This window comes from Mustela nivalis (assembly GCF_964662115.1).
Source record: "Mustela nivalis genome assembly, chromosome: 20".
NCBI lineage: Eukaryota > Metazoa > Chordata > Mammalia > Carnivora > Mustelidae > Mustela > Mustela nivalis.
Genome location: NC_139039.1, coordinates 27,481,049 through 27,503,127, shown reverse-complemented (window position 1 = coordinate 27,503,127; position 22,079 = coordinate 27,481,049). Strand labels below are relative to the sequence as shown.

Below are 22,079 nucleotides of genomic sequence, written 5' to 3'. Positions count from 1 at the left end.
TAGTGATTGATCTCTGTGCAGTGAAGGATTTCAACTAAGGAAGAAATTTAAAGATACATTCAAAGTTAACCTCTTTCAGATGGGTTTTTCATTTATTCTTCTAACAAGAATGGTTTGATAAAATAATCATTCAAATAGCAAATATTTATTAAGTGCCCACAAATTTTTCTCAGCGCTGGGAACTGAACCAAAACCATTGGAAATCTTGGCCTCCGGAGAAGGTTTCTTATAGTCTAGTAAACTGACATGTTAATTTCCATTACATTGTCCCCTCCATGTATAACCACATTAAAGTTAAGAATGTGCAATACAATGGCTGGCTCATTAAAGTGTTAAGTATTTGTAGTTCTGATTACATCAGTAGTCTTCTCATCCATCAGTCAATGGATGTCCCAATCCTCTCCACCTTATCAATGATACCACTCTGTTCTGGTCACAAAGCATCTTCTTCATGGTGTTATAATTCAGGGGATTATAAAATCATAGAAAAGTATTCCACACGTGCAAAAGCAGTTCATCCAATACATAGACTATAGTCCTGAACTCCAGAGAATATTATTGTGAAGTCCATGTTAAATAAATATACAGTCAAGTTGGATTTTTTTTTGAGACAATAGAACTGTGATGACATTGAAAAGCACTCAAAGTTCAAGGATCAGGGGCATCAAGTTGGAGAAATTCTTTTTTTTTTTTTAAGATTTTATTTATTTATTTGACAGAGATCACAAGTAGGCAGAGAGGCAGGCAGAGAGAGAGAGGAGGAAGCAGGCTTCCTGCTGAGCAGAGAGCCCGATGTGGGACTCGATCCTAGGATCCTGAGACCATGACCTGAGCTGAAGGCAGAGGCTTAACCTACTGAGCCACCGAGGCACCCCAAGTTGAAGAAATTCTTGACTATTACCTCATGTAATGCTTTCTCCCACTTCACTAGAAACTGAAATGAGGTTCATTTTGTTGCAATTATTCTCTGAAAGTCATGAATTTAAATTGAGTGACATATTGCCCTGTCCTTAGTAGTAAATATTAATTTTGTCCTGTTCTGATGAAGTAAGGGAAAAAAATATTCTTTAAAATTGCCAGGATAGGGCACCGCACCCTGGCTGGCTCAGTTAGTGGAGGGTGTGACTCTTGATCTTGTGGGGGGGGGGTTGTAAGTTCAAACACCACATTGGGTATGGAGATTACTTAAAAATAAAATCTTTACAAGTAAATAAATAAAAGGAAAAAAATAGGATGTGTGTGTGTGTATGTGTGCACGAGAGAGAGAGAGAAAAGGGAAAAAGATTATCTTGTCTAAAAGCAAGGTTTACATTTTGAAAACTTCGTAAATCGTTTTTTGCTAAAATTTCTCTATTCCATCCCACATAGCCTTGAAATATTCATCACTTCTTCAAGGTGATAAACAATAAAGTAATACTTTTATTTTTAAAGTCAGAAGGAAAAGGTGTCAATTAAAAAAAAAAAAAAGGAAAAAGGAAAAGGCATCCATGGTTCTTTTTTGAGGTTCTTCAGAAAGAATTACTATAATAATTTCAAGTATTAAAAATATTTTAAATAAGAAATAAATTTCAAGTTTTTAATGCAAACCACATAATTCACTGGATCTGGATATTTAGAGATTTTTGTTTTGTTTTGTTTTTTGGTGTTTTCAAATGACTGACTTTATTTTTTTTTTTAAGATTATTTATTTATTTATTTGACAGACAGAGATTACAAGAAGGAAGAGAGGCAGGCAGAGAGAGAGGAAGGGAAGCAGGCTCCTCGCTGAGCAGAGAGCCCGATGCGGGGCCCGATCCCAGGACCCTGGGATCATGACCTGAGCTGAAGGCAGAGGCTTTAACCCACTGAGCCACCCAGGCGCCCCCTGACTTTATTTTTTTTAACTGATGCTTATTTTTTTATATTTTTTTAATTATGTTATGTTAGTCACCATACAGTATGTCATTAGTTCTTGATGTCCTGTTCCATGATTCATTGTTTGCATATAACCCCCAGTGCTCCATGCAACACATGCCCTCCCTAATACCCATCACTGGGATCACCCATCCCCCAACCCCCCCCCCCAACACCCTCAGTTTGTTTCTCAGAGGCCATAGTATTTCATGGTTGGTCTCCCTCTCTGATAACCCTCCCCCTTCATTTTTCCCTTCCTTCTCCTAAATTCAAATCAAAACCACATTGAGATACCACCTTACACCAATTAGAATGACCGAAATTAACAAGACAGTAAACAAGTGTTGGAGAATATGTGGAGAAAGGGGAACCCTCCTACACTGTTGGTGGGAATGCAAGCTGGTGCACCCACTCTGGAAAACAGTTCCAAAATTCCTTAAGAAATTAAAAATAGAGAAACCCTATGATCCTGCAATTGCACTACTGGGTATTTACCCCAGAGATACAGATGGAGTGAAAAGAAGGGGCACCTGCAACCCAGTGTTCATAGCAGCAATGTCCACAATAGCCCAACTATGGGAAGAGCTGAGGTACCCTTCAACAGATGAAGGGATAAAGAAGATGTGGTCCATATATACAATGGAATATTATTCAGTCATCAGAAAGGATGAATACCCAACTTCTGCATCAACATGGATGGGACTGGAGGAGATTATGCTCTTTAGAGAATTTTTTGTTACAGCTTCCACTCTTTGTAAGTTCCTCACTTCCAGCAAATGAAGTGCGATGACACTCAGCGTGTTCTCTTTCTTGCATTCTGAATGACACCCCTTTGTTCTACTTGCAAATGTTTGGAAATTTGCCAGTCAGACAGAAGAGTGTCATGAAACAAAGGATTGAGAGTATTTTTAAGTCTGACTTACTGGGAAAAACTTCACCTCCGCTAAATCCGACATGCGCGTAACAGTTCACACACACACACACACACACACACACACACACCCTTGAAGGTGGTAGGAACAACACAAGCCCCTGCTCTCCCAGAGTTTACATCCCAGTGGGGGCAATGTCAACAGACAACCCAACCAATAAAAAAGTTACAGATTTGTCTTGGTGTTTTGAAGGAAATAAACAAGAGCTTTGATTGAAAATACCAGTGGATCTAGGTGGTCAAGGAAGGTTCCTCAGAGAAAATGACAGTTAAGCCAAGGCTTAAAGAACAAGAGGATAGGGGCACCTGGGTGGCTCAGTTGGTTGGGCTCCTGCCTTTCTGATCCTAGGATGGAGCCCCACATCCACATCGGGCTCCCTGCTCAGCAGGGAGTCTGCTTGTCCCTTTCCCTCTGCTGCCCCCCCTGCTTGTGCTCTCTCTCTCTGGCTTGTTCTCAAATAAATAAATAAAATCTTAAAAAAAAAAAAAAAAAGAAAGAAAGAAAGAAAGAACTAGAGGATCCTGTGTTAGTTTCCTAAGACTGCCATAACAAAGCACCACACACCAGGCAACTTAAATAAACAGGAATGTACTGTCTCCCAGTTATGGGAGCTGATAGACCAAAATCAAGGTGTCACAAGGAAAAGGTTGATTCCTTCTGAGGCTGAGAGAGGTATTAGGTCCATGCCTCCTGGCTTCCGGTAGTTTGTCAGGAGTCTTGGCCCTCTTTGCCAAAGATGATCTCTGATCTCTGCCTTTATCTTTACATGGTATTCGGGAGTGTATCTGTGTCCAAAATTCTCCTTTTTATAAGGATACCAGTTATTGGATTAGAGGCCCACCCTACTCAGTATTGTCTCATCTTAACTAATGACATCCGCGAAGACCTGTTTCTGCATAAGGTTGCATTCTGAGGTACTGAAGGTTAGGACTTCAGCATATGAATTTGGTTGGGGGTTGGGGGGTGGGGAGGACACCATTTAACAAGTAACAAGTTCTAGTCGTGCACTAAAGGCCTGGGACAGGGGAAAGCATGGGGACAGAGGCCCTAAGAAGCGGAAGGGTCTGGTGAATTCTGGAAAACATGACTGAAGATCAAGGAGTTTGGGTTTTATTCTAGGATCAATGGGCAGGTTTCCATGGGTTCTGTGGTTTTAAAAGGTCATGTTATAAATTTCCCAGTTGTCGCTTTAGCACTGCAATGCAAGGATTTCTTAATTTGTTGGTTTCTTAGGAGAATTTGCAACGGTTCTTTTTTTGCCCTCTCAATTCATTAAGTGTGGAATTGCTGAGGAAATACAACATATTTATGATATTCTGAAAGTTCTGTCTTTTTTATTTTTTTGAAGATTTTATTTATTTGTCAGAGAGAGAGCGTGGGCACAAGCAGGCTAGTGGTACCACTAGCCTACCACAAGCAGTGATAGGCAAAGGGAGAAGCAAGCTTCCTGCTGAGCAAGGAGACTGACATGGGACTAGATTCCAGGACCCTGGGATCATGACCCCAGACAGAAGGCAGATGCCTAACTGAGACACCCAGGCATCCCCGGTTTTGTCTTTTTAGACTCATTTTTAATTTCTCAGTTAAAATATTTATTTCCAGTTAACTTTCTCTCTGATTTTCATCTCCAGAAATGAAGTAAGTTTTTACTTCATTCTTTCTACCCTAAATAAACTTTCCTTAAAGAAGAAAGAAAACAAGAAGATATATTCAACTATAGATTCCAGGCATTTTCCTCAGACTATTTTGAGTAAACAGTGATCATTTTCAAGAGATTGTGTTGCCACAAAAATCAATATTCATTCCGAAGTTCAATGGCTCCAAACTATTTCAGTGTTTTGATTTCTAAAAAAATTTCAGATTTTTTTCTGTCAGAAACTCCTCATGTAATAAATCGTTTTCACAAAACTGAATTTTTGTTGGCAGAACAATCAGCATAAGTAAGAATTCATGGTTTGCCTTGAACGTTCTGTAATTTGAAAGCAAATATTGGTTTAAACAGCCCCTCACGTATTTTCTCAGCCTCAAGTTGTGGATCCTGATTTCTGCACCACTCCTCTCCTGGCAACCAAAAAAAGGTCAAGTTTTTTTCTGTTTTATGTATTGAGGTTCTGAGTAAGCTTTAATTTAGGGAAAAGGTTCTGTTGTTTTAAAAAAAAAAAAATTTTTTTTTTTTCAATTTTAACACTAACGGCCACAAAAACTGTATGTCAGTTTTACATCGTTTTCAGATAATCAGAGAGAAAAAAGAACACACAACCAACTCTTTTTTTTTAATATTTTATTTATTTATTTGACAGTGAGAGATCACAAGTAGGCAGAGAGGCAGGCAGAGAGAGAGGAAGGGAAGCAGGCTACCTGCTGAGCAGAAAGCCTGATGTGGGGCTTGATCCCAGGACCCTGAGATCATGACCTAAACCGAAGGCAGCGGCTTAAGCCACTGAGCCACCCAAGCACCCCACACACAACCAACTCTTAAGTGGGAAGCCACGAAAGACTGAATGAAGGAGAGAAAGGAATACAGACACCAAGTGACAGGAGGTGATTGAGGTACCAACGTTCTAGGCTCATCAACAATTGACTTGCTCAGGTGTGGGCTCACATTTTTCTTTGTTTTTATTTCCCATCTTGATGAGACCTTCTCGCAATGCAGAACAAAAGAATCGTGACTACTGGTTTTCATGTATGCAATTGAGGTTTGAACAGACCTTTTTCCCTCATTGAGAAACTGGAAAAAAATGACCCCCCGAGCCTGTCATCTTTCATAATGTTCAATGCATGTTTTACCACATATGCGCTTTTTCTTTTGTTGGTATTTTTGCTTATGATGAACTTAAGTATGATAGTAGGAAATATTTATACCACACAGAGGGGAAAAGGAAAATAGAGTTTGTAGGTATGGTATGACCACCCCAAAGATGTCTTATGAATAAGGCCAAATGGAACTACATCCAAACCTTAACAGTGATTGTCTTTGAGCAACGGAACTATGGATGATTTTTGTTCCTATTGAAAAGTTAATGTTGTTTGAGAATAGATTTCACTTTTATTCATGTAAAACTTTAAATACTACTATATAGGTGATTTTGGAAAAGTATTTTTTGATATATGATGTTTAAATAAATTACTTGTGAATTTTAGCTAGTTTTTTCCATAGAACTTCAAAAAAGAAAGCACTGATGAATGTATCTTGTATTTTAGACTACATTCTTCTAAGAATTTTAAACCTATATCTCTTTAAATTACATGGAAGATAATTTTTTTCCTACAGATAAATGCCATGGAGCTTCTCCTAATCTTTTATTTTATCAAAACATTCATCTTTTAAAACCCATTTATGTTTTTTTTAAAGATTTTATTTATTTATTTGACAGACAGATCACAAGGAGGCAGAGAGGCAGGCAGAGAGAGAGGAAGGGAAGCAGGCTCCTCGCTGAGCAGAGAGCCCAATGTGGGGCTCCATCCCAGGACCCTGGGATCATGACCTGAGCCGAAGACAGAGGCTTTAACCCACTGAGCCACCCAGGCACACTGTCCCATTTGTGTTTTTATCCTAACAGTTCAAATAGTGACTCTCCAAATGAACATATATGAACAAGCTTATAATGTGTATCCAGATAGGTAGCCATTAATAAATGATACATCCTATGATCATTAATATTTCAATAACCTTTTGCTTTGATTCACATCATGGCTTAAATATGCTATTTGAAAGCAAATAAGAATTAAGAGAAATCCATAACAACTAAAAGATCTTGTCTAATTATAAATTTTCATTTCACTTATATGCAAATTTCAGTTACTATATTCTTAGCAATCAAATTCAAATTCTTAGATCTCAAACATGAATGAGGACTAAGAAAAATATCAAACTTCTATGTTAAATTTGTTCTTCCTGCATCTCGTCTTTCTGGCACTTTCATATTTAGTCATCACATTTCCTTTTCTGCTTGCTCAGTTTCCACATACAACCAGATCAGTAGAAGGGGAGGGAAAACATCTCATTTGAGGGCAGTGAAGGAAAGAATCTCTCTTAATCTATCCGTCCCTCTCTCCTACATGCACACATGTGTGAATATGCACGCGCGTGCACGCACACACACATACACACACACACACACACACAGAGTAGAGGAGGGTTCTCTGCGTGCAAATGCTCATTTGGAATTCAGGATGTATTTTACCACAGAAATAATAAGAAACTCTAACAATGTAAGTAATACAGTTTACCTTCATTGTGGGTTTACGAAGAATTTGTAGGCTGGCTTTGGAAACCAGTTTGACGACACTACATAAGGGAAATGTCCAGTCTAAAATCTTAACAGCTGTTTTCCAAGGACGTTGTTAGAGTACTTTGGATTGTGTGGGTCTGGGACTGCCTGCCCTCTGCAGGGCTGTGCTTGGCGATTTGGAAGAGAAGAGGAGCAAGGAGGCCTGGTTCCTGACCTCAAGGCATTTGCAGGTTCCACTGGGAGACAGGGCCTGCAATGAAATTGTTACTTCATCCCAGAAACAGGTTGGTGGCTCCACTCCCAGATATCATTTTAATACATTTATTTGCCTGTTTGTTTAGCAAACAAGTTCAGTGTGTTTCTTGACTCTATATTTGCTCCTTACATAATATTTTCTAATATAAGCATTACGTGATTATACTAGAATATTAGAGCAATACAGGCCTATTTTGTAGTGACAGAATTGGAAAGCACCTGAATGTCTATCGGTAACTAAATGATTGAATAAATCGTGGTTGATCTATTCTATGGGATGTTACGCACAAATAAAAAGAACACATTAAGACTTTCTGTTGAGCTAGAAAGGAGACCAGGGTGTGTTTCTTTTTTTAATTTTTTAAAATTTTTTTAATAAACGTATAATGTATTATTAGCCCCAGGGGTACAGGTCTGTGAATCACCAGGTTTACACACTTCACAGCACTCACCATAGCACATACCCTCCCCAATGTCCAAAACATCACCACCCTCTCCCTACCCCCTACCCCCAGCAACCCTCAGTTTGTTTTGTGAGATTAAGAGTCTCTTATGGTTTGTCTCCCTCCCGATCCCATCTTGTTTCATTTATTCTTTTCCTACTCCCCAAACCCCCCATGTTGCATCTCCACTTCCTCATATCAGGGAGATCATATGATAGTTGTCTTTCTCCGATTAACTTGTTTCGCTAAGCATAATACCCTCTAGTTCCACAGGATGTATTTTAAAGAGAAAATGACAATGCAAAGAGCTGTTCATATTGTGATCCTACTTTTGCAAAGACAACAAAAAAGTGTTTGAATTTAAAAAGGATACAGGTATATATACAAAGCTATTAATATTGGACAAGTGGGTTACTAATTTTTTTTTTATTTATCTCTGTGTTGAGAAAAAAATGATATTTTAAAAAAGAAAATCTGGAAATACAGAGCAGATTTAATAGAAAAAGTAAAATCTCTTTGATTTCTGATTTTTATTTGGTTAGGGTAGTGTCTGTATGGGAGAGAGAGATGGAGAAAGAGAGAACAAGTCTGGATAATTGATTATTAATAAGTAGATTTTTCTTGACTGTCCACTGTGTTTATGTCACTTCAAGGGTCTTCTGGCAAAAGTGTTTTAATCCAAAGCCACCAGCAGACCCAGAGTGGAAACGCTTCTAAGCAGGCCGGCATTTCAGTTCCATTTGGGATCTACCTACTCTCCCTGTGGGAATGGCCCATCTTAGCCTGTTCTGTACATCTCTCCTACCTAAAGGGAAAGGAAGACTTTCCTAAAGTGTAAAACTGTGGGAATAAGGGGTGTTATTCTCACACCAGTATGAGCCCTGCTCTTGTTAATGGTTCTCTGCTTCATACTGATGAATTTTCCAACATTGTCTTAAAGAACCAACATGACTTCCCACCAGGCAAGCTAGATGTACTCACAGGAAGGAAGCGAGCAGATAATGGAGTCCAATCTGCTAACTATGTTTTGAGAAAATGCTGTATACATTTCTGCTCACCATTACCTATAAGCCCACGACACAAGTTCAGTGAGCTCTGAAAAAGGAGTAGCTTAGTCCAGTATTCTCTATATTTCTTCTGAAGAATTATTCACCAGGAGGTAGATAACCATTATATCAACATGACACTTTCATCAGTACAAAACTGAACCATTCCAGACAGTAAACAACAAAGCATGGCCAGGACTTCCAAAGGAAAAGCTAGTAGGCTTCCCTAAGGGAGTAGGATTTGAGCTGTATCTTAAAGAATAGGTTAAAAGTAGAGTAATTAAAAATATATATTTGTGTGTGTGATTAATAGCCAGCATTAAAAAGCCTTGACAGAAGCTTTCAGACTTTGAAATGTCCTCTCATCCCACAGAGAACACCCATCTAACAAACTCATTTGGTCCTATAGTCCAAGCTAGTTCTGTATTTAAGCCAAAGAAATTTTGTCAAATTATACATTAAATGTATTGGTAGGGTTAGGAACTAACTTCTTCCATTAAAAATTAGAGATGGGGGTGGGGAGAAAGATTGCTAGATCCAACATGAAGAAGAAATAAACGTGTGTTTACTATGATCTCTAATGCAGATCTTTAGCCTCTAAAACTATAGATGGAAAACTATTTCCCTGCGATACTTTAACTGATTCCTTGGGAATGAAAGAAAAGTTACAGTCACCAGATGGTGCCTATAGATGTGAATTTCTTGGATCCTCTTAGGGCACGCAGCGATGGGCAGCTGACACTATGATGGTGATAAACCTATTCATGGTCATGGTCAGGATGTACTGAAGAGTTGTCTCAGCTTACTTATCAACTCAGCATTCCACTCACAAGTGGCTTTGATTACAAATCTGTGTCTGATCCATGATACCAAACAGCTGGTGGAAACTTAATACCTTTTGTCTAGATGTTTAGCTTGTGGTCATGTAGGCAAAACACCTGTGCACTAACCTAGTATTTCATCCAGATGTTTGATAGTGTGTGCCTATGACCCTTTCACTATATACTTTATTTCTTCCTGTTAGCCAATATAAAGCCCAGATTAGATTAAAGTTCAATTTATCTCCAAGTTTATGGTTTAATTAAACAAAAAACAAAGGAATGCTAAGAATCCACATATGGTGAGCCATGTTTTCTGCTATAAAAAATGTGAGAGACTCTTGAGTTCAGAATAACAGAGTAATAACATAACCCACCCAAACAACTTTTGTCAAAATTCACCAACCAAGAAATTTCAGGGATAACAGGTAACAGAAATGTATATCAATCATTAGGAAGCTAAATGATGTCCATACTCCATGTCCAATATATGGAAGTAGATTTTAGAAAGAGGAATAATAGCAAGAGGCAAAGGCTGAGCAAAGAGAAAGAAAGTCAAACCCTAACACCTGCCAAGGGAGTTGGAGGGATAGCTGTGAGAAGTGGGCTAATTTTCCACAGAGGACCCAGAAAAGACACAAGAATAGGAAATACTGGGAAGGGGGCAACAGGATTAAATTAAGTCTATCTAAAGAACAGTTAGATCCTTACAGTTCTCCACCTTTTCTAATTCCCAAGCAGTTTGTTGACTTCTCTTTTACCTTCAAATACTGAAATGGGCAGTGGTAGAGTTCCTTCCAAAGTCAGTGAATCAAGGTAGTCTGTTTGCTAAACATTGAAATCTCCATCTCCCTTCCAGAACACCACCAACATCCAGAATCAAATTCCTAAATTGGAGATTAGAGGGTGTTACCCCAGAGGAGATACTGGCCAACACTATTTGGAGAGCCTCAGTAGAAAACCAACTGGTCCCCCCAAGTTTGCCTCAGTGAAAAACACCAGCTCCTGTTCAAAGAGCTTCTGGTTGGGTCAGCTTTTTGGTGCCTTAATCTTAAGAGTGAACACCTTAACATAACCACAGTGAAAACAAAAAGAATAAAGAATTTCCACAACAAAGATGATGCAGGAAAGAAAACATTAAAAAAAAAAGTTCATTGGGACGCCTGGGTGGCTCAGTTGGTTAAGCAGCTGCCTTCGGCTCAGGTCATGATCCCAGCGTCCTGGGATCGAGTCCCACATCGGGCTCCTTGCTCAGCAGGGAGCCTGCTTCTCCCTCTGCCTCTGCCTGCCATTCTGTCTGCCTGTGCTCGCTCTCTCCCCATCTCTCTCTCTGATAAATAAATAAAATCTTTAAAAAAAAAAAAAAGTTCATTAACATCATTAAAGATATGATAAAAGATACTGCATCTATAAATTAGGAACAAAAAAATATAAAAAGGAACCAGTGGAGAACAAAAAAAGTTTCTAGAAATCAAAAATAAAACAGAATGTTTAAAATTCTATAGAATAATTGGAAGACAATGTCAAGTAAATCTTACATAAAGTATAATAAAATAATAAAATAAGAGAAAAGGAAAATAGGAAAAATGAATTCCTCCCAAGACATCCAATCTCTAGAAGAAATTCCAGAAAAATGATAATTAAGATAACAGTGGAGAGAAAATTAGTAAAAGCACAAGAAAATACCTCAGGACATTTTGAGGAACATGATTTTCCAAATATAAAAGGTATATTTGATGAGCACCGTGTGGGAAGGAAGATACTTGATGATCTATACAAGGATTATCATCACAATGAAGAACCAAAAAGACAGTTTGGCAATGAAAAAGTAACAAGGACTATACCTGACCTCCTGCAGTAAGCAGTTAGAAACCTGGACAAAACATAGAACAACTTGTTTCAGGCATTGACTAGAATCCTTGAGAAAAAAGGAAGAAATAAGCCAGCGCTGTGCTCTTTGTTAGAGGCAATTTCCACACTGTGGTTGCAGTGATGGGGTGGGAGGAGGGGAACCAAACAGAACCAAGAAAGGGAGTAAAGAAACAAATATGATAGGTCAGAGAGGCTGAGGAGCTGGGAGTTGTGAGGCAGAGCTCTCAAAAAAAGGTAGTTATAGGGGCACCTGAGTGGCTCAGTGGGTTAAAGCCTCTGCCTTCGGCTCAGGCCATGGTCTTAGGATCCTGGGATTGAGCCCTGCATCGGGCTTTCTGCTCATCAGGGAGCCTGCTTCCGCCACCCCCCACCCCGCCCCCGCCTGCCTCTCTGCCTACTTCTGATCTCTGTCTGCCAAATAAATAAATAAAATCTTAAAAAAAAAAAAAAAAAGAGGTAGTTATATAGAAAAAAGATTCAGAAATGTGTATGGTCCCCTTTAGTGTTTGCTGACTCCCGAGCCAGGCATGTGGAAACTAGTACTCCAAAATGCTAGACAAAGAATGCCTGGCAAATTAAATGTTCCCAGAGCTCACACAGACCTTGAAATTGAGCACTCAACCCCCAACAGGCAGAATGAAGAGGACTTACTGATCATCCAAGGCATTTATGCCTCTCAGGTAGGGCTGAACAATCCTGGGAGTAAAGGCTACTTTCAGTATGTCTTAGCAAAGCTTAAAAACAGACCTTAAAGGGATAAAGCTGATATGGAAGTAAAACTACCTGCTCAAACAAAGCCAAAAACTCATTACGGTAAGACAAAAATCAAACAAAATCCAGACATTCAACAACATAAAATACACAGTGCCTAAAATCCAATAAAAAATTACTAAATATGACAAGAAGTTAAGAAAATGTGACCCATAATTAAGGGGGGGGGGGTGTCAAGCAATAGGAACAGACACAAACAAAAGCCACAGACGATGGACTAGCAGACAAGGGTTTTTTTAAAGCTATTAGAACTGTGGACACATTGAAAGGAAAATAAGAACTCAATGAGGAAATACATGGAAGATATCAAAAGAACCAAATAGTGAAATTTCTAAGATACAGAAGTACACCATCTGAAAAGAAAGTTTAACTAGATGAAACCACACCTAGAGCTTGGCTTCTCCAGTAGGAGATCACTAAGGCTCCTTGGTGATCAAAATTACTCTCATTGCTCATAAGTCATGTGGATAGCATATATCCTTAATATGATGTGATGAGAATGTCACTTTACCTCTGTGATCTTCCTCCCCCAAACCCATAACTCCATGTGGCAGACAAAAAGAAAGTCCCCCAAAATGTTCACCTTTCAAAGCCCAGAGCCTCTGAATATGTTACCTATGGCAAAACAGACTTTACAGATGAGATTAAGGATATAGTCTTTGAGATGGAGAGATAATCCTGCATTATCTGACTAAACACAATCAAATTGCATGAGTCCTTAAAAGTAGAGACCCTCTACTGGCTTTGTGGTCAGTAGAGGGAGAGAGTGAGAAAGATGTGACAGTGGAAAAAGCATCAGAGAGATGGAAAGGTCAGAGAGAACTCCTAGGTTTGTAGATGGAGAATAAAACTACCAGCCAAGAAACTGTAGATGGCCTCTAGCTGCAAAAGTCAAGGACACAGAATCTCCTGAGAGGTGCCAGAAAGGATCACAGCCACGTTGACACCTTGATTTTGGCCCAGTGAGACTCATGTCAGACTTCTGACATGCAGATTCATAAGAAATAAATGTGTGCTATTTAAGCCACTAAGTTTGGAGTAATTTGTTACCTCAGCAATGAAAAATAAGTCTAATCATGAAAAAAAATCAGACAAACCTACACTGAAAGACATCCCACAAGATATCTCCCCAAAACTGTCAAGATCATCAGAAAACAAAGTCCGAAAAACTCACAACCTAAAGGAACCTAGGGAGACATGATGACTACATATAATGTGGTATCCTAGATGGGAAAAAGGATGTTGGGTAAAAACTAAGGAAATGTGAATGAAGTATGGACTTTAGTTAATAATAAAGAATTGACGGTTCATTATTTGTAACAAAGGTACCATGGTAATGTAAAGAGTTAAGAATAAAGGAAAAAATATCATGTAGAGAAGAACAAAAACAAAGAAGACAGCAGACTTCTCATCAGAATTTTGCGAGCCCAGAAGACAATGGAATGGTACTAATTAATAATCTGATTGATGAATTCAATTTAAAAAGCAGCACAATGCAAAAAAGCATAATTAAACAAGTGAAACTATAAAAAGCTTCTGCACAGCAAAAGAAATCATCAACAAAATGAAAAGGCAACCTATTGAAATGGGAGAAAATAATTGCCAATCTTGTATCCTGTAAGGGGCTAATATATAAAATATATAAAGAACTCCTGTAACTCAAAAGAAAAAAATCAAACAATCAGATTAAAAAATCGGCAGAAGATCTAATGCATATTTTTCCAAAGAAAATATGCAGATGGCCATCAGACACATGAAAAAATTTCTCTACATTATTAATCATCAGGGAAATGCAAATCAAAACCACAATGAGATATCACCTCATACCTGTGAGGATGGCTAGTATCAAAAAAACAAGAGATAACAAGTGTTGGCAAGGATATGGAGAAAAGGGAACCCTTGTGCACTGCTGGGAATGGAAAATGATACAGCTGTTATGCAAAACAGTATAGAGATGTCTCAAAAAATTAAAAATAGAACTATTATAAGATGCTGGAATTCCACTTTTGGGAATTTATCTGAAAAAAATTAAAACACTAAACTCAAAAAGATATGTGCACCCTCATGCTCATTCCAGCATTATGCATACTAGCCAAGATATGGAAACAACCTAAGTGTTTTTTCAATGGTTGGATAAGAAAATTATGGTATATATACAATGGAATGCTATTTATCCATAAAAGAGAATGAAATCCTGCTATCTGCAAATCTATGGATGGACTTCAAGGGCATTATCTTAAGTGAAGTAAGTCAGACAGAGAAGAAGAAATACTGCATGATCTCTCCATATGTGGAGTCCAAAGCAAAGCCAAACAAAACAAGACAAGCTCACAGATAACAGAACAAATTGGTGATAGCCAGAGGCAAGGCATGGGCATTGGAAGACAGAGGTGAACTGTTCTTTGTTTTCTTGTTTAAATAAATGGACTTTGTATTTTATTCTTTTTTAAGGTTTTATTTATTTGTTTGACAGAGAAAGAGATGGTGAGACAGGGAACACAACCAGGGGGAATGGGAAAGGGAGAAGCAGGCTTGCCGCTGAGCAGGGAGCCCAATGCAGGGCTCCATCCCAGCACCCTGGGATCGTGACCTGAGCCAAAGGCAGATGCTTAACGACTGAGCCACTCACGTGCCCCAATAAGTGGACATTTTAAAAACCAGGAAATGGAAATTAAAGTTTTTTTTTAATGATATTGTAAAACGACAAGAAGAAAATATCTTGGAGTAGATAAAATCAAAGTCTTGGAAGTCACTGAAGAAAAAATTAAATTTAACTACATATAAATATTTTTACATTCAACATGAAAAAACAAAGTAATAAGACAACTAGCAAACTGAAAACAAATATTTGCAACATATATAACAAGGTCATGATTTCTATGAAATAAAAAAATAAATAAGATTTCTTCCTAAGTCTACTTAGGAAAAGACCAAAACTCCAATAGAAAAAGGACAAGTACATAAACAAAGGGAGATGTTTCATAGAAAAAAAATGGGTACTAGACATTTTATGAAGATATTTGATGGCAGCTATTATGAAGTAAGTGATCCTTAAAATAAGAATTTTTTTTAAAAGATTTTATTCACCTATTTGACAGACAGAGATCACAAGTAGGCAGAGAGGCAGGCAGAGAGAGAAGAGGAAGCAGGCTCCCCGCTGAGCAAAGCCCCCCCCCCGCCCCGCCCAGCCACATGGGGCTTGATCCCAGGACCCTGGGATCATGACCTGAGCCAAAGGCAGAGGCTTTAACCCACTGAGCCACCCAGGAGCCCCAAATAAGAATTTTTAATAAATGATTTCTGGCAAAGATCAAAAAGCCTGATAGGAAATAATTTTCTGCAAGTTCAAGGGAAAGAGATGCTCTCATACACCTGTTGTAGGACAGAAAATGGGTGCAACCCTTTGGGAGGCCAACTTGACAATACGTATCTTAATGTAAACTTCCCATGCCCTTTAACCCAGCGTTTCTAGATATTCATTGTTTTGCTAGCTTAGTAGATATACGCTTAGGCACTTGGTACTCATTGCAGCACTGTTGTTCTTATAAAAATGTGTAAATAATCCAAAACTTTACAAATAAGAAACTCTGTAGTGGACTCAAAACTTGGAATTTAGTTTAAGAGACAAGATTTGGGGCGCGTGGGTGACTTGGTGGGGTCTCTGCCTTCGGCTTGGGTTGTGGTTTCCGGGTCCTGGGATCGAATTCTGCATCAGGCTCTCTGCTCAGCAGGGACCCTGCTTCCTCCTCTCTCTCTCTGCCTGCCTCTCTGCCTACTTGTGATTTCTCTGTGTGTGTCAAATAAATAAAAATCTTAAAAAAAAAAAAAAAAGACAAGACTTACATACTGGAATCAATTAGAAAATAATCCTAGGGCAATGTATCCGCTTGCACATTGTACGTAGACAAATTATGCTGCTGATCCCCCAAAGTAACTTTTTAGAACAGAGTCCACCACTGTCATGGGTTAAATAGTGCCGCCCCCCAAAGACATGTTCATGTCCTGACACCCAGAATGTGTGAATATGATCTTATCGGAGACTGGGCCTTTGCGGACATGGTTAAGTTCAGGAAATTGAAACAAGATCATTCAGGATTATTCTGGGGGGCCTAAATCTAAAGACAGGTGTCCTTAGGAGAGACAGAAGAGGAGAAGACACACTGATAGAACAGAAAGTGTCAGGAAGACAAAGGCAGAGAGAGAGACTGCATTGGGGATACTTGCAGCTCCAGAAACAGAAAAAAGAAAAAGGAAGAATTGTTTTCCAGAACCTTTGGAGGTCAAGAACTGTGGTTGTTTTTATGTTTCTGCTATATATATAATGTTACTAACTACTGATTAACCACCCCTACCTTTCAAAGTCCACAAAATCAAATAGATCCTTAACCCTACAATATATGTCCACATTATTTCGCTGAACACCCAGATTCTGTGGGTTGCATAGAATTTCATCATACCACATCTCAATTTCATGGGCCCATGTGGTCCCATATGGGCTTCTGGGTGCTTTGTCCCCTTTCCAAGTCGATCAGTTGTCACTCTCAGACAAATGTCTGACCTTAGTGTTTTTTTCCATCTTTATTCCTATTCAACGCCAGGAGAGATCAAGCGATTGGGAGAAAATGGAATGGCACATAAAGATTAGTTTTTGCTTTGTTTTTTTTTTTTTCTCTCTATGCTTACAAATAATTTTTAAAAATCTTTTTGCTATGTTAATACCTCCAGTGAAGACAACTAAATAGATTAAATGTGTTTTCAGAGGAACAATAAGGCCAGTGATCTTGATAAACCCTAGTCAGTGCACACATTTTAGCTATTTCACAGGGCTCAGTAAGAATAATGAATGCACAACCTTGAACGCCCCCGCCACACACACAGGTATCCTATCGCAGACTCATTAACAAAACTTAAACACTCACTTTAATGATATTATCTGACCTATTTTTCATAGAATGACCCATTTTTCTAAAAGACTTAGACCAAACCAATATTCCCAGGTTTGGGACCACCAAAGAAGGAAGGAAGCGGACAGAACTAACATTTGCCGAGTGGATGTTCCGTGACAGGCTCTCTTCTAGATGATTACCCACACTATCACCCTGAGAGCTCATTCCCTTTGAGGTTCAGGCTCTAATTCCATTTCAATGTTTTATCATCTCTGCCTGGTCGGCTGGAGGAGGCTTCTACTTTGGTTTCCTGACAGCCCATTCTGGACTCGGATGCACCAGAGTGTGATTAAAATAGATCGCATCGCTTTCCTGCCTAAGCCCCTTCAGGCACTTGCCATAGCAATTAGGATGAAATCCACACTCCTTTCAATGGCCTACAAAATCTCGGCTTGTGGTCTGGCCTGCACCCTACTTAGTTAGCTCTGTCTCACTTCATCTGGGACAACTCTCTTCCCCACTCACTCCCGAAGCCTCAGCTCAGGGCTCAGTCAGTACAGTGCAGCCCACAGGCAAAGAGCTGACCACCAGTCTCTGAGAGGTCCCTGAGCTCAGAATGGTTTTTCACATTTGTAAAAAGTTGGAAAGAACCAGAGAAAGAACACGATTTGGTGACCCGGGGAAATGACAAGCAATTCAAACATCAGGGGCCATAAATAAAGTTTTATTGGAACCCAGCCATGCTCATTCGTGTATCCATTATTCAGGGAGGGCTTTGTGCTACAAAGAGCTGAGTAGTTGGAACAAAGACTGAGTAGCTCACAAAAGCTTGAAATTTCTACTAGGTGGTCCCTTGGCAAGAGAAGTTTGCTGGACCCTGCTTTACTCACACTGGTCTCCTTTCTGTTTCTAAGACTCACCCCGTGCATTCTTTCCGCGGGGCTTTCTATTTCCTGTTCCCTCCTCCTGGAATGTTCTCCAGCTCTCCGAGTGTATTCTCCTAGGGTCTCATTATCATGGACAAAACTAGCAGAAAGTCACGTACTGTGAGATTCTATCTCTCTCCTATGAAAGGGTCAGACTCCGATCCCTGGATAAAGGATTGGATTTCAAATTCTTCCTTTCCTATCTGGCAGCAGCAAGAAAACAAGAAGCTTTTTGGAGGCCAAGGTTGGCTCTGAACTGCCCTGACCTGGTGATTCCCTCTGCAACCGGTGGGAATGGATGTGCCTTGCCAGTCGCACTCAGTACTCTAAGAAGCTGGAGGAGAGACTGCGTGTCCCATCTTCCAGACTCGAGGGAACAAAGAAAGCTTCAGACACTCTTCTCATGCTGTTTCAGCCACAACTCAGTCCCATTAGAGCCAGCATAGCAGGTGCACAGCCCAGAATTCTTAGTGTAATCTGCGAACATGGGAATGCAAAGGAGGATGAGGTTTCTATGATTATAGCACACTGGTACACGGAAGACAGTAGCCCTCAGTATAAAAGGTAAATACATTCGGTCTGCGGTGTCGTCCAAGTGCCCAGATCTTGGATCAGGAGACCGCCTCTCCCCCTATCAGCGGCAGGATCATGCCATTTGTTGACCCACTGAGTCAGCTTCCTGTTCTGTAAAATACCAACTTCTTAATCCTCTTTCAGATTCCTAAGGATCAAATGGGAAAACATTTGTAGAAGTGCTTCTGCAAACTAAGTCTTAAAGAAAAAGTATTTCACGAGCCCTCTTGTAATGCTATAAAACCCTGTGACAACTCCCACAATTTTGTGCATATTTTAAGACTTTTTAATTAAATTGGTATGTGCTTAAATGTTATTTTGTTCTCAAAATAGGTAAAGAAGGGGCACCTGCGTGGTGCAATCAGCCGAGTATCTGATTCTTGATTTCGGCTCATGATCTCCGGGTGGTGAGATCAAGCCCCACGTCGGGCTCCATGCTCAGTTTGGAGTCTGCATGAGATCCCCTCTCCCCCACTCCTTCTGCCTCCCCCCGCCCCCGTTCATGCTTTCTCTCTCTCTCAAATAAATAAATGAATCTTTCTAAAAATAGATAAAGAAAAGATACATATAAGATTCTAGGGGCTGTCAGCTTAAAATGCAAGTACATTCAGTGAGATGCAGGAGGCAGCCTGTCTGAGGTGAGGCGAGGACAGGAGATTCTGAAAAAGAAAGCCACAGAGATAACAGATCAAGGTCAAGTGAGAGGGAGAAATGTACGGTACCTCCTCTTGCATTCATGTGGCAGTTTTAATTTTAAAACAATATATTTCTCAGGGTGCCTGGGTGGCTCAGCGGGTTAAGCCTCTGCCTTCGGCTCAGGTCATGATCTCAGGGTTCTGGGATCGAGCCCCACATCTGGCTCTCTGCTCAGCAGGGAACCCACTTCCTCCTCTCTCTCTCTCTCCCTCTCTGCCTACTTGTGATCTGTCTGTCAAATAAATAAATTAAATAGTTAAAAAAAAACAAACAAAAACCCCAATATATTTCTCAAAGCAATTGGGTGAATGGGATGTGCTTCAGGAAGTGTTGCCGTGTAAGTGAGCATACACAGTGCCACAGGGGGCATTCTGATGGAGCCCCCTGAGGGAAAGTGTGAATTGGAAAAATAGAGGAACATGCAATAAATCTGTAGTGAGTGAGGACAGCTCTGGGCCAAGAGCTGGTTTTAACATCAACCCGTATGTCTGTTACAACCTGAAAGAGGACCCCATCCCTGGGGTCCAGAGACGCGGGTCCAAGTGAACGCTCTAGTGCCTGCTGGCCATATGAAGTTGCTCTCTGGGAGCCAGCTTTCTCATCTGCGAAATTGGGACAGTATGCTGTATCTTTCAGGGTGGTTGTGGGTAGAGATAAGCGTGCAAAGCCGCTTGCACTGTACGCTGTGCAAAGGGAAGCTGTTGGGGCCGTTCAATCCGGCCAGGTCTGTAACTATGCTTTGTTCAAACTGCCCCATCTTCACTGGTTTGCAAAAGATACCAATGTCAGAGCATAGCCAACACTAGAAGCTGACAAGTCGTACCTGGGGTCCTGGAGATGATTCACGGTAAGAGCCCTGCGGGAATAGACAGAACCCAGGGGCCAATGTCACAATGCAGATCTTCACGTGACTCAAGAGTCTAGAGTCCAGGATGTGACAGATCAAACGAGGCCAAAGCCACAGACCTAGAGAAGCAAACCCAAATCCCTCAGCACAGATCTCTACAGAAACTCACCAATCGCCTTTGAAGACGTGGAGGTGGTGACAGACCACCTTATAGACCTGGGGTCCAGGGTGGGTGGCCTCTCCTCCACCTCATGTCCACCTTCCCTTCCTGACTACCAGCCCCAGCTGGCAGATGAGATCACCACGCAGTAGTTCAATATTCCCAGTCAATGTATAGAAGATGAAAGACAATTTAGGATTACCCATAATGTATAAAACAATGGCGTGTACAAAAGATGATTACTGGACCTTGTGTAATCTTTTGTTACAAATGTACTTCATGAATTTTCAAGAAAATCTAGCATGCAGCATGTATCAAACTTTATTGTACTAATAGAAAAATGTTATGGGCTTCCCAATTCATATGTTGAAGCCTGAGCTGCCAGTACCCCAGAATGTGACCATATTTGGAGACAGCACCTTCAAAGGGGCAATTAAGTTCAAGTGGAGTCATCAGAGTGGGCCCTAACACAATGTCTTTATAAAAAGAGGACATTAGGACATAGACAGAGATACCAAACAGGTCCAGGCACAGAGAGATGACTGTGTGAACACACAGCAAGAAGGTAGTTAAAAGCCAAGGAGAGAGGCCTCAGGAGAGACCAACCTTGCCAACACCTTGGCCTCAGACTTCCAGCCTCCAGAGCTGTGAGAAAATACATTTCTGTTATTGAACCCCCCCTCCCCCAATGTGGTACTTGGCTGTGGTAGCCCTAGCAAATTAAGGCAGAAAACCCGTTAATATCTTAATGCCTAGTTTGGGATATGCTGGAATAGATGAATAATCATTTCAATACGATTTTATTAAAATTTATGGTGGATATTTATTCATTTTTATGCATCAGTTACCTAGTAGCCCTGGTTTATAAGCACTAACTTAGCCTTTGTGTGAGTTCTTTGCACTAGACCTGTGCAAATGCCCCATGGGGTAGACTCTGCCATTACAGACAAACTCAGTCCGTTCTCGGGCTGTGCTCCTAATCCCCAGCCGAGGCCTATGGGACCGTGTTGGCTTTGTACCAATATGGCTAAGCCGGAACCATGTTTCCCGGAAATCAGGCAGCAACCTTTGGAAGGCGGAAGTGACGCGGCGGCCATGATTGAAGCAGAAGGTCGGTGTGGGTGGCAGCTCGCGCACCATGCGGTACCTCTGCTGGCTCTCCGCTTCTCCAGTTTCTCTGAATCCTGGCTAGGTCTGTAAATAACTCCATGACGAAGTGCACCAGCTCTTCTGCAGGTCTGCTTCATCGTGGAAGTCTCAGGAAAGGCATCAAAGCCCAGTTTGAGACCTACAGGTCCCTTCTCTTCTGCGCAGGTTCCGGTCCTCTCCTGCGCTCCTCGTGGCTCCACTTCGCATCCGTCTTCCCCTCCTGAAGCTAGCCCAGCCTGCTGACTTCAGACCCGCGTCTTGACGCGGGGACAACAGATTGCACAGACTGCTTAACCAGCTCCCATAATCATGTACATTCTAATCCCTACAATAAACTCCTTGTTTCACTCAAAGTGGTTTTGCTTCTCCAATCAAACTTTAATTGATACAGATTTTGGAACCAGAGTGAGGGCTGCTGTAATAAAAACCTAAAACATATGCACTGGCTTTGGGACTGGCCTTGAAAAGTCTGTCAGCAAAGATTTAAATAAACATGAGGAAAATATTATTGGAATCTGAAAGAAAGGAGACATTTTTATGGAGTGGCTTAGGGAAGTTTAGCAACATTGACACCCACGGT

General features: G+C 40.4%; 2 long non-coding RNA genes across 2 annotated transcripts in view; both read left to right on the top strand.

Moving 5' to 3' along the window:
* LOC309855458 overlaps nt 1-22,079 on the top strand; it is a 265,355-nt gene that overhangs the window by 38,635 nt on the left and 204,641 nt on the right. The window lies entirely within an intron of this gene.
* LOC309855452 lies at nt 7,274-14,701 on the top strand. Its single transcript, XR_014306807.1, has 3 exons — nt 7,274-7,341; nt 10,479-10,768; nt 10,987-14,701. It is a non-coding gene; the product is annotated as an uncharacterized lncRNA (long non-coding RNA).